This window comes from Vicugna pacos, chromosome 34 (assembly GCF_048564905.1).
Source record: "Vicugna pacos chromosome 34, VicPac4, whole genome shotgun sequence".
Classification (NCBI taxonomy): domain Eukaryota; kingdom Metazoa; phylum Chordata; class Mammalia; order Artiodactyla; family Camelidae; genus Vicugna; species Vicugna pacos.
The window spans coordinates 16,069,574-16,082,405 of NC_133020.1; positions in this window are offsets into that span (position 1 = coordinate 16,069,574).

Below are 12,832 nucleotides of genomic sequence, written 5' to 3' on the forward strand. Positions count from 1 at the left end.
AGAACCATGAAAAGTAGGACCTGTCTGTGCCTCCATGGCATTTCAGCTACAGCCTCATTTGCGTACCTCCACTGAATACTGTAGGTTACAGCAGCTTGTAAGTTCAGTCATATGCATCTTACTCTCACCACTGTGTCTGCATAGGAAACTAGATCAGCGACCTGTCTCCTCCTGCAGGCTGCTCGGTGTGCACCTATAGGATACCAGTAAAATATTCTTTCTTGTTTACCCTAACTCAGTCTATGTCTCAGTTTAAAAAAAATTAAAACAAAAACAAACAACAATAAGAAGAAGCCAGCGTCAGTGGCTTTTTGTTTAGAAACTATTTGATTTTTTTAGACTTTTTTTTTTTTTTAGTAAAATTCTTTTTTGTGCTATTGCAAACTTCAAATGAAGTATTGGAGATTCCTGCTCCCAGGAAACTGAGCAGACAATTCATGGCACTGAGGACCTAACATTTACTGTGTAATCATCCTTTCTCACACGTTTCTGTATATTTATGGCACCTATTCACTTCTTAAGCATGTCTCTCTGAATCATTATATCTGATAAGAGGTAAGGAAGAACATATAATAGATTTCAACATCTCCTCCAGATTCATCAAATACAATTTCCAGGATACCCTTTGCTGAAATATGTATCTAAGCCCAAGATGGAGCCAGTCCTGCACCAGGTACCACATCAGCAAACTGAACTTCTGTGCTTCTGTAAATGGCCCACTTGATCAGAAATTCAGTTTATCCAGCAAGCCAATCCCTAGGCAGCTAGCCAGAACTGGGCTCTATGCTTCCTTCCTTGTTCCTTGATCTTTCTAAATAAGGTCAATTATGCAGCCCTGGCCAAACACGCCCTATCTCCAGGATGCTACTTCTGACAATTTAGAATTTCCTTTTGCCAAAAAATCCCTCTGAATGTTCCACTGCTTGTGAGTCACTGTACTTCTGCAATCCGTGGACAGTTTTCCCTTCAGTAAAGTACATCAAAGTCTTTACTAAATTGTTTTGTTGTTGTCATTTGACAATTCCAAGGTAAATGGGCCCCAAGGAAACAAGACACAACTTAGGAGAACAAGCAGAAATCAGTAACAACAGAATGAGTTACAGTTGTTGGATAGTGGATTTATCAAGCACAGAAAATAAAAAAACTATATTTATCATGGTTAAATTTTTAAAAGACAAATTTGAAAATACCTTTAGGGAAAGGAAAAGTAAAAAATAATGAAGTATATTTATTAAAAAAAAAAGATAGCCTGTTTCAGAACTTTACTGAAAAATTAAGAAAATAATACAAAGAAATTTCATATATCCCACATCCACTTTCACATCTTTGCCACAATTAATGTACCAATAATGATAAATTATTATTAACTTAAATTTATACTTTTTTTCAATTTCCCGTAGTTTTTGTCTAATATTTTCTGTTCCAGGTTCCATCCACAGTAAGTGTCATGCTTATTTTTTGTATCTTTTTAAATCTCCTCTTAGCTGTGACAGTTTCTCAGAGTTTCTTTTTAATGATTATGACAACAGTTTTGAAAACTGGCCAACTATTACAGAATGCCCCTCTTTTGGAAGTGATCTGACATTTTTTTCACGGTTAGACTGGTATTATGGGGTTTGGGAAGGAAAAACACAGAGTAAAGTTTCATTTCATCACATCATATTGAGGGTGTGAATGTAAACGTATTGACCCTTATCATCTCACTGAGGTACTGTCTGTTGGTTTTCTTATCTGGAAAGTTACTCTTCTCCTTTCTTTTCCATACTGTACTCCTTGGAAGGAAGTTGCTATACGTAGCCACTATACCTACAAATTACTTGGAATTCTTCTGGAAGGAATATTGTCTCTTCTTCCTTTATTTATTTATTCAGCCACTTAGATCGGAATGGACCCATTAATATTTTGGGGTATGACCCAATCTTATTTTATATAGTACGTTGCTCAAATTATTACTACTTTGAGTTCTGAGAACTCTTTCAATTGGCTTCCGTGCCCTTTAACATTCCCCCATCAGTGTAGTTTTGCTGTTTTTGTTGCTTTGCTTATCTGCTTGTTTGAGCAGACCTTCCATATTTTCCCCTCCAGTCCTAGAAACAACCATTTCTGTAAGGAACTGAGTTCCTTTTATTGGAGAGCGGTGTTAAAAACCAAGCTCCAGATGGCAGTAGCTCATTGCTACTGGAGTGTAATTGCTAACAGACCCTTTTGGCCGAAAAACGCAAAGAAATGTTTGTGTACTAATGCTTATATATACATGTATCTATAACTACTTCTATATGTCAGTTGTGTTTATCTTTACCTACACATCATACTGATGTCTCCAATTCTGGTCCATCACCACATAGATCATTCCAGCCTCCTTTCCCTGCCAATCTCTAAATTGTTCTTTCTCTAGTTTCTTAATATGGAAACTTAGATTACTAATGTTAGATCTTTTCCTTTTTTTCTAGCATATGCATTTAGTGCTATACATTCTCTAAGCTCTCTTCTCACTACATCCCACGAATTTTGATGTTTAGAAAACAGACATTTTAAATTTTGTTTAGTTCAGAACCGCCTCCCTGGAATCTGACGTCCGGACCTGCCAGATGACCCTGCAGGACCCCAGAGTGGGAAAGGGGAGAGGGAAGCCAAGGGGACGGCTATGGCTTCTGCATCTGGGCTATTGTCACCTAGTAAATGTTGTCCCAGAAGATGTGCTGTGGATGCATTGTTGACCGTTGGCTCTTATATATGTATATGCTCAGTAGGTTTTATTCAATGAGCAGAAGGGAGATCTCCAGTTCTGGCCACAGAACTGTGGCTTGCATCACACAAAATCTCCTACAGAAAGAAACCATTATAAATGTTGGACAATATTTGTGAAACAACTGAGAAGACAAACTCCAGGAATCTCAACATACTGTTTATATTCTGCCTGTCCTGCCAGAAAAAAAACCCCACCCCCCCAAAAACAAACAAATAAACCCTCAGTGTAGAAAGATATCATTTATAATACTTACTGTTTTTATATATAATGTTCTGATGCTGCACACGGGTGTTTCTGATGTGTGACCGGGGAATCAGCAGCGTCCCTGCTGGCGTGATGAAGGGCTGCATTCTCAGTGTTTTGGTCACAGCAGCACAACATGGGAAAACCTTGCTTCCCCCCGATTCTGCTGCCTTTGCCTTTTGGCCACAGAAGCCGCCAGCCCCTGTTCTTTTGTCTGTAACTGCAGCATACGTCAGAACCTATCATCTGAGCTGTCACCTAAGCACGCTGCCCAAGTGATTGTCTTAAACACCCAACTGCAGCAGTTACATTATTTTAATGAATTTTTAAAATTGGAGTATAGTGGGGTTACAATGTTGTGTTAATTTCTGGTGTATAGCATAGTGACTTACACATACGTGTTCCTTTTTATATTCTTTTCCAGTATAGGCTATTACAAAGTATTGAATATAGTTCCCTTTGCTCTACAGTAGGACCTTGCTGTTTATTGATTTTATACATAGTAGCTAGTTTCTGCAAACCCCAAACTCCTAATTTATCCACTCTCCCTTATCCTCCTGGTAACCATAAGTTTGTTTTCTATGTCAGTGAGTCTATTTCTGTTTTGTAAATAAGTTCATTTGTGTCATTTTTTCTTAGATTCCACATATAAGTGATATCATATAGTATTTTTTTTTCTCTTTCTGGCTTACTTCATTTAGTATGCTCATCTCTAGATCCATCCATGTTGCTGTAAGTGGTGTTATTTTATTCTTTTTTATGGCTGAGTAGTATTCCATTGTATATCTTGGCTGTTGTAATTAGCATGCAGCAGTTACTCTGGAGACTCACAGGAGCTACCCTGAAGCAGATCAGTATTGAGGACTCAGTCTTAGTCTTGACTCCACTGTGTGGTTGACGGTTATCCCACTGCAGCTGAGCAAACACTCCTACAAGTATGGATCCCTGGAGCAGACCGTGCCTAGGGGGGAAGACTCAGCTCCACTCGGCATGCAGAAAGCCGGGAAGTACCTTGGTCCTGCTTTTACAACAAGAAAGTAGAGCTGGAGAATTTGCAAATTCGTCACTTTGCTTAAACCCATCAGAGATCTGAGGTCACAGGGCAGTCAACCAAGCTGAAATTAAAAAAAAAAAAAAAAAAAAAGATAGGCACCTCCAAAGAGAAACCGGCCATGAAATCTTGTTGACCTGGAGAAATGCCCAACTCACATAAACCGTGATAAAGAATTCAGCTAAGGCTTTTAACTAAAGGCTGCTGAAGGCAGGCTGTGGGTTTGCATGAGAGCATGGATTCCCTGAGAATTGCAGACAGACAGGTAAATCACAGCTACTTGAAGGCACTTTACAGGTCTCACCGGGTGCTGAAAGTTTGACAGCAGCTCATGACACGTGAGCAGGTTTCCTGTGTGTCTTAGGCCTGGGGAGATAAAGAACATCGTACAGAAGACTCCAAGCCCCACCTGGAAATTTCTCCCCTGTGGAATAAAAGGCTTGAAGCCACGGGGAGCAAATGGGGTCGCAAACTCTCCCTCTCAAGCTTGGAGGTCTCATTACAGCTGGAAATGAAACAGAAACAGCTCTGGACTCCTGGGGGGACAGAGAGGAAGACTGATCGTATTTACACTGGTTTCTAGAAGTCCTTCGCTAAACGGTGCTCTCGTGAGTCACAGCAGTGACTTGCTTGACAGGCTCCCTGTCTCAGTCTCCTTCCTGTTCCTTCAGTGTTTCTCTCACCTTCAAAATAAACTGTTTTCACTGGATTCTTTGAGTTCCACTTCCCAGCTTCAGGTCCTCTTTTTCTACTTCCCCTTCCTCTCGCTTCTTCCCACCCTGAAAGGGACAGCGGTCTGTCTTTTCTTCACTACATATTGCTTTCCCCTCCTCCGTCCCTGGGCTGTATCATTACCTAAATGTTCACAGAGAGGTGGAGCAGAGAGTCGAGAAAAATCCCAAACTGAGCCCTGGAACACTTAACAATGTAAAAGATGGAAAAAAAAATGTTGTGACCTAAGTAGAGTTGTCATGTAAAATACAAGATATCCAGTTTAAGTTCAGATGAAAACTGATGTCTTCAATGTAAGTACACTTCATGTAATGTTTCTATTTGTCTTAGTTGCAGTGTCTATTGTTGACCCCAAACTCTAATTTAACTGGGAATTCTAGGTTTTAATCGGCTAAATCTGGGTTCCCTGTACATAATTTCATTGGAATGGGTTGGCTAGAAAAATAGAGACAAATTTGTATAGGCAACAAAGATTCTTTTAACCAGAAGGAAGGTTTTCCCGGACCACCCACCCTAACATATACCCTGCCCACCTCTCCACACACAGAGCAGTTAATCTATTCGTTACCCAAGGCCATGGTTTTCCATAGCACTTATCAGGTGTTTAGGTGCCCAGTTAATATTGTCCAAATGACTGAAAGCCATCAGGAAATTCTTTTTTTTTAATGTAATCTGCCTGCTCCTTTAGTCTCTGGCCTTCACAAGTCGTGGAAAGCTTGCTGGACGAAGCAAGAGCATAGCTACTCAGGTTTCTGCGGAGTCAGTTTGCTGTTGGAAGAAACTTCACAGCACAAACTTCTCAGTCCAGGCTGCCGTGACAGGAATGAAGTGGTACAGAACTGAGGCACAGAATGAAGTACACCAAGTGCTTGGTCCAGTAGTAAATATCCCCACCTTTCCTTACTTCTCAAGGGGACTGGAGATCGAGGGGGTAAGGAGCACTCTACAAGCTCAGGGCAGTTGTCTCTGGAGGTGAGATGGGTCTAAGGACCGTTGCTAGGCAACAAACTCCACCGCAGACCATCTTCAAATCATCATACAATAGTTGGTTAGTTGGTTGAGTGGTTGGTCGCCTGGCAACACTCTCTTGACTGCTGCATCATGTTCTTGGTTACTGTACTTTAAGGCAGTTGGAACCCAAATTTGACAAAATACAGCTATTCATAATACAACTTTTTTTTTACCCTTTCTACTTTGGGTCTAAAACATTTAAATACTCATTCTGAAGTAACCCATCTCAAAACTCAATACTAGAAATATGAAGAAAATAGGGGAAAAAATTGCATGCCTAAGCAATGATTTAAAAGCTTAAATCACAGGAAACATCTCCTTATGAAACAGTTAATGAAATAAATAGGAGGAAATTTCAACACAACCGTGAGATTCCGGAAAGCACTGAAATTATTTAAAAAGTAATTTGTAGGTAAGTATTTTTTAAGGTTCTGCCTCCCTTTCCTCTTAACCTCGCAGGAAGTGACATCCTCAAGTTTATGGTCAAGGAAGAACCAATAACCCACACCCCTCAGCCACATTCATGAAAATGGGCTATGCTGTTTGCTGCCTCTTTTCGCCCTCGTTTCATCAGTTCCTCTATGTACTCGCTGCTGTTTCTGACCGCATTTCGGGGAGAGAAACGTGGAAGAAAAGAACAGACGTGTACCGTCAATGACTGTCTTCGTGCTTTTGTGGGTTTCTTCAGAAGTGACCTTATCTGAGTGCTACTTTCTTCCTTCCTGTCAGACACGCTTCTTGTGAGCTGGTTCTTCTAGGTGCCATAGACTCTCACTATTAGGGTTTCATTTCCTGGAATCCTCTTGGATACCTTTAAAAAATTGTGTTAAAATGTGCATGACATAAAATTGACCGTCTCCACCATTTTTAAGTGTACGGTTCAGTGGTGTTAACTGCATCCATACTGCTGTACAACCAGTCTCCCACACTCTCGTCATGTTGCAAAATGAAACTCTATACCCGTTGAACAACAACTCCCCACTTCCTGCTCCCCCATCCCCTGCCAATCACTGCTCTACTTCCTGTCTATGAATTTGGCCAGTCTAGGTACCTCTTCTAATGGAATCATATAGTGTTGTTTGTTTGTTTGTTTGTTTTTTGGACTGGCTTATTTCATTTAGCCCCACGGTCTCCATCCATGTTGTAGCACAGGTCAGATTTCTTTTTCCCTTCTTAAGGCTGAATAACATTCCACTGTATGTATATAGCACGCTTTGTTTGTCCACTCATCCATCAACGGACACATGGGTTGCTTTCGCTTCTTGGCTATTACGAACAGTGCTGTTTTATATGGGTGTATAAATATCTCTTTAAAACCCCATTTTCAATTATTTGAAGGTATAGCTCCAGAAGCAGAATTGCTGGATCATATGATAATTCAATGTTTAATTTTCTGAGGGGCCTCTCTGCTTTTTTTCCATAGCAGGTGAACCATTTTACACTCCCATCCACAGTGCGTAAGTGTTCCAGTTTATCCACGTGCTCTTAGCACTTGTTATTTTTTATATTTTGGAAGTAGTCATCCTAATGGCTATCTTCATGGCTGCTTATCTCGGTGTGGTTTTGATTTGCATTTTTCTAATGATTACTGATGTTGAGCGTACTTTCAGGTGCCTGACACCACTTGTTTGTAAGTCTTCTTTGGAGAAATGTCTATTCCATCCTTTGGTCATTTTATAAATTGGGTCATTTGTTTGTTTTTTGCTGTTGAGATGTAGGAGTTTTTATACGGCTGAATTTTAATCCCTTATCAGATATGTGACTTGCAAATATTTTCTCCTGCTCTGTAGGCTGCCTTTTCACTCTGTTGACTATGCCATTTGATGCACAAAAACTTTTAGTTTTGATGTAGTCCAACTTGACTATTTTTAATTTGTTACCTGTAATTTTGGTGTCATATTCAAGAAATCATTGCCAAATCCAGTGTCATCAGGAGTTGCCATATGATCCAGCAATCCCACTCCTGGGCATATATCCACAGAAAACTCTAATTTGAAAAGATATGTGCACCCCAATGCTCATAGTAGCATTATTTATAAATAGCCAAAACATGGAGACAACCTAAATGTCCATCAATAGATGACTGAATAAAGATGTGGTATATATATATATATGGAATATCAATCAGCCATAAAAAGAATGAAGTAATGCCATCTGCAGAAATATGGGTGGACCTAGAGATGATCATATTAAGTGAAGTAAGTCAGACCGTGAAAGACAAATATACAATATCAAGAAAAAATGACACAAATAAACTTATTTATGAAGCAGAAACAGACTCACAGACATAGAAAGCAAACTTGGGGCTACGGGGTAAGGGGAAAAGGAGGTGGAGGGGTAAACTGAGCATTCAGGATTTGCAGATACTAACTACTATATATAAAACAGATGACAAGGTCCTACTGAATTTTACAGGGAACTATATTCAATACTTCAATACCTTGTAATAGCCTATAATGAAAAAGCATATGGGAACACACACACACACATGCACACACACACACATACACAACTGAATCATTATGCTGTACACCAGCAATGAACACACTGTAAACTGACTATACTTCAGTTTAAAAAAACGTATAGTGAAAAAGAAAAAAAGGCTATTCAAAGTTAAAGGCATGAGAGTTGGAAGCAGCAGAGGAAAAAAATGCTCGCTCCATGTTGTCAGTTGTGCACCCAGACGGCGAGCCTAGACAAAGAACTCCTGATAGGTTGTTCTTACTTGTTTTTTCCAAAAATAAAAGGAAGCACTTGCATTCTTAATGTTTTTAATGTTTTAAATTACAGTGTTCTAAAAACAAATTTACTTTTTAAAAAAATCCCCCATATGTTTTTGAGGGAGATTAAGAGAGATTTCAGTGTTTCAAGAAAAATGTTTAATGGTTAAGGAGCAATCATAATGCTCCCCTATGATTATTGAAATAGCATGACCTGATTCAGCTCACAGGGGGTTATTTTTCCATCGTGTTCTGCTGTACAAAGGGAGGATTGTCTGTCTATGAGACACACTTTCATTCAAAGACTATGGAAACATGTAAAAACAATGGTTTTGTTTCCCCCAAACCTCCTAAACGGTCCACAGGTAAACTTAGAACTCAGAAGTTTAAAAGAACAGAAAAAAAAAAAAGTATTAAAAAAAAAAGTTGGCAGGGGAGGGGAGGTGGGCAGAGCCTGTGTGCTGGAGAGTATACAGTTTACAGGCCAGCGCCCTACATGTTGTGAAACTGTCTCCGATTTGAGACTTTAGGGGGACTGTAGGAAGGCGCCAGAACTGGAGAGTCCGGGCCTCTCCCGGCCCTGCTTTGAGGAGTTAGCAGGTGGGAGGTGAGGAGCCAGTCCGAGAGCGAATCCTCGGAGTCGTGTTAATTTTTATTCTAAAGTACAAAGGGAAGAACCCAAGCCTTCACAAAATGATTTACCGTGTTTACTCCCCTCCTGTCCCTTTCCTCCCGGCACTGCGGTCCTGAGGTGAAGTTTGAGAAAAGCAGCGTATCTCCCTCCCTCTAGGCCCGCACGCTGCCCACGTGCAGACGCGGTCGCCAAGCTTTACATAGTTTAGTCTGCGCTTGATTCTTCACGAGGTTCAATACACAAAGAACTGATCTCTTTGTTTTGATCCAGGTTCAGTATCGGAGGAGGTGGAGGGTGTGCCTGCGTGTTTAAGAAAGGCTTAAGTCGTGCCGATCGGGATGATGCAAGAAAATATACACGCAGCAGGAAAAGTTTTTGTCCTCAGATAAAAAGAGTTCTTCCATAGAGGAAATAAAGTAATTAAAGAGAAACATCTTTTTTTATGCACTATAATCTCATACAGAATCATTTTCCTTCCTATCAGACCTATGTTTTAAGTTCATTGAGGAAATTTTAAATGATGTTTATCTTCATTAAAATACTTACCTAAGAAGCCAAGAAACTAAACTGAGCTTTTACCTGGTGTTACTAGACCACGTAAGTTGGTACATTTAAGCCTATGGGCGTAATGGCGATTTTGGTCATAACTGGTCAACCAGCAGGACCCAGTGGACCAGACCGGTAGGAGAAAGGGAAGCCTGTGAAAGATGACGTTCAATTAAATCTGTCTAAAGGAGACAAAAGAGATGAAGCATGAGGTGAGCAGTGAGTGTTCCACTCAGCCTTGAGAGGTGTATATATAACTCATTTAGAATTTGGAAAAAAGGCTCATGGGATAAATATTCCAAGATTAGTTAGGGTTTCTTACTTTGCATCCCCATCAAAGATCAAATTCATACTGAGCTAAGCACAGATTTCCATGACTTCCTAGATCTTTATTCAAGTTACTGAGCTGAAGAATTACCCACAGTAAATGGATTTGTTGTTGCTGTTGCTTCTGAAGCTGGCGAAGGAGTCAGGCTTCGTAGTATGAGTCCTGGTGAGCAGACGACAAGGCATGAAGCCCTGGTGAATGGAAGAAATCATGGCGATGTCTCTGGCCTCTCACAGAGCTATGGGATTTAGATTCCGTATAACATTTAAACAGGTATCTGAGGGACAGTGGGTGAGAGTCAGCATCCAGTTTTCATTTAAAAACCTGTGCACCTTTATATAATATTTTATTTTAGCTGGCCTTTATTTTCTGCATGTTTATATTTACAAACACAATGAGTAATTCTCTTTTGAGTACTGGTTTATACCATGGACTGTGATAAAAGTGTTTTCAGCACCTCATTGGTGAACATTTCATATCAATTTTTCTTAAATAAATGGGCAAATTAAAATTTAGATTTTTTTTTTGCCTAAGATTATATTAAATGGTAGAATACCTTTTCAAATCAGTTTTGTCTCATGACCATTGTAAAGATTCAAACAATATGGAAAATAGTATAGAATAAAAATAGAGGCAAGTTTTGTCAACATCTTTCCTTTCTGCTCTGTAGGGACTGGGATTTAATTGTGTGTAAGATGTGTTAGCAGTTTGAATACACATTTTTTAAAAATATGATTTACATGCTGTGAAAGAACAACATATTTTCTAAATTGTTCGGATTACTATGCTACAAAAGATAACCATTGTCAACAAAAAAGGGGATGTTGAAGGGGCTTGTGCATTTTCACTGGAGATGTCTGGAGTGGTGACTCACATTTCAAGAGTGCCACCTTGCATCTCCAAATGATGGAATTGCCATCAGTTCATACTGAGATCAAAATAATACTCAAAAGAAACAGGGGGTTCAATGATGAGAATTGGATAGATAAGGAAGGAGAAGGGCGAAGAGCAAAGAAGGGGTAGGGAGTGAACTTTAGGATTGTAATGGACACGATTTGGAACAATTTTAAAAAGTATACTTTTTGAGGGTAGGTGGGTGAGCACGTCTCATCATCCCCTTCCAATCGACTGCACCCAGTGCACCTTTAAAATATGTGTCAGATATTCTGGTTAAAGCTTCCTGTTTTGCTTAGGTTATTAGCCGAGACCTTAGAACGGAAACATCAAAATTATTTTGTTATTCTGCATCTGACCTCATTTCCCACTATTCTTCTTCTTCCGGATACTAATGACTTCCTCTTTCTAGAATGAGACAGGCTTACCTGCTTTTAAGATCTTCAGCAGTTCTGCCAAGATAATGTTCCCTTATATACTACACAACTCTCTCTCTCTCCTCCCGAGCTTCCCTCAAATCTCGCCTTCCCTGTGACGCCCACTCTGAATATTCTATGAACATTGCAACTAACACTTACTCCTCAACGTTCTTAATCTACTTCAACGTGGCCTGTCTTTTTTTTTTCCCCATAGTACTTATTACATACTGAGTTGCCATGTAGTTCATTTATTACTTTTAGTCTTTTAAATCTGTTTAATCTTCCTAGAAAAAGGCTGGGAAACAAAACTTTCAAAACCTATGTGGGAGAGATTTGTATCTAAAATACGTAAAGGACTCTTACAACTCAGTAGTAGTAACAGAAGATATGGGTTCAAATCCCAAAACACCTGTATTAAGTTTGCCTCGTGATCTTGATTTTTCTGAATTTTGTTATCAGTACATTTCAAATATTTGTTGCATAAATGTAATTCTGTAATGTAAATATAGTAATACAGATGACAGTGCATTGTAGTTTACAGATCACTGGCTAAATGTTGCTGGCTATTAGTCACTGTCACCTTTGAAATCAGTAAGAACTGTCCTGAGAAAAGAAAGCCCCTTCAAAACACCCTTATAGTAAAAGATTGTTCACCTACAGTGTTTTTAAAAGCCACCAAACTCAAAGCAAACTGGAACCAGCTCGCAACATACACTTATACCACCTCCATGTCATCCAGTCCAACATGCTAACACAGGTTCCCATGAAAATTAACCAAAAATTAAAGTAGAAAAAGACAGTGATTTTCTTACATTTTATTAAATGATGTCACATTTTTGGTGGGAATATAAATTGGTGTAGTCTCTTTGGAAAGCAGTTTAGCCAGATTCATCAAAATTTACATGCATATAGTCTTTGACTCCTCTTCTAAGGTTTAGTTCATTAGACATACTTGAATATGTGTGCAAAGATAAACGCATATGGATTTGTGCTTAAAAGATTGAAAAACAGCAATGATGTCTACCAAAGGAGCAGTCTAGGTAACATTTTATCCATACAGAATAGCTTGTAGATCTTAAAAGGGAATTATATGAAAATACTTAAGATACATTGTTTAAAAAAAGAAGGCACAGGATAATGTGCATTATATGTTAACATTTACATAATAAAAATACAGACACCCATATGTGAACATACATATATATACATACCCAAATATATCTCATTATATATATATTCCTCTAACATTTACTGAGCCTGAGGTCAGAGAGTAAATTGAGGCTCACATATCCTGTGTTTAAATATTCACATGTATAGTTCAAGCCAACAGAATTTTCTATGTTCTGTCCTCCTATTTGTACAAATACAACTGAAGAACCACAAAATTGAAAAATATGTAAAAAGCATAGGAGTGATGGAGGTGTGTGATTTCTAAAATTTTCCTTGAAGTGGGAAATAGAGACATACTTCATATATACAGGAAAAACAGAAGTTCAGTGTGCTGT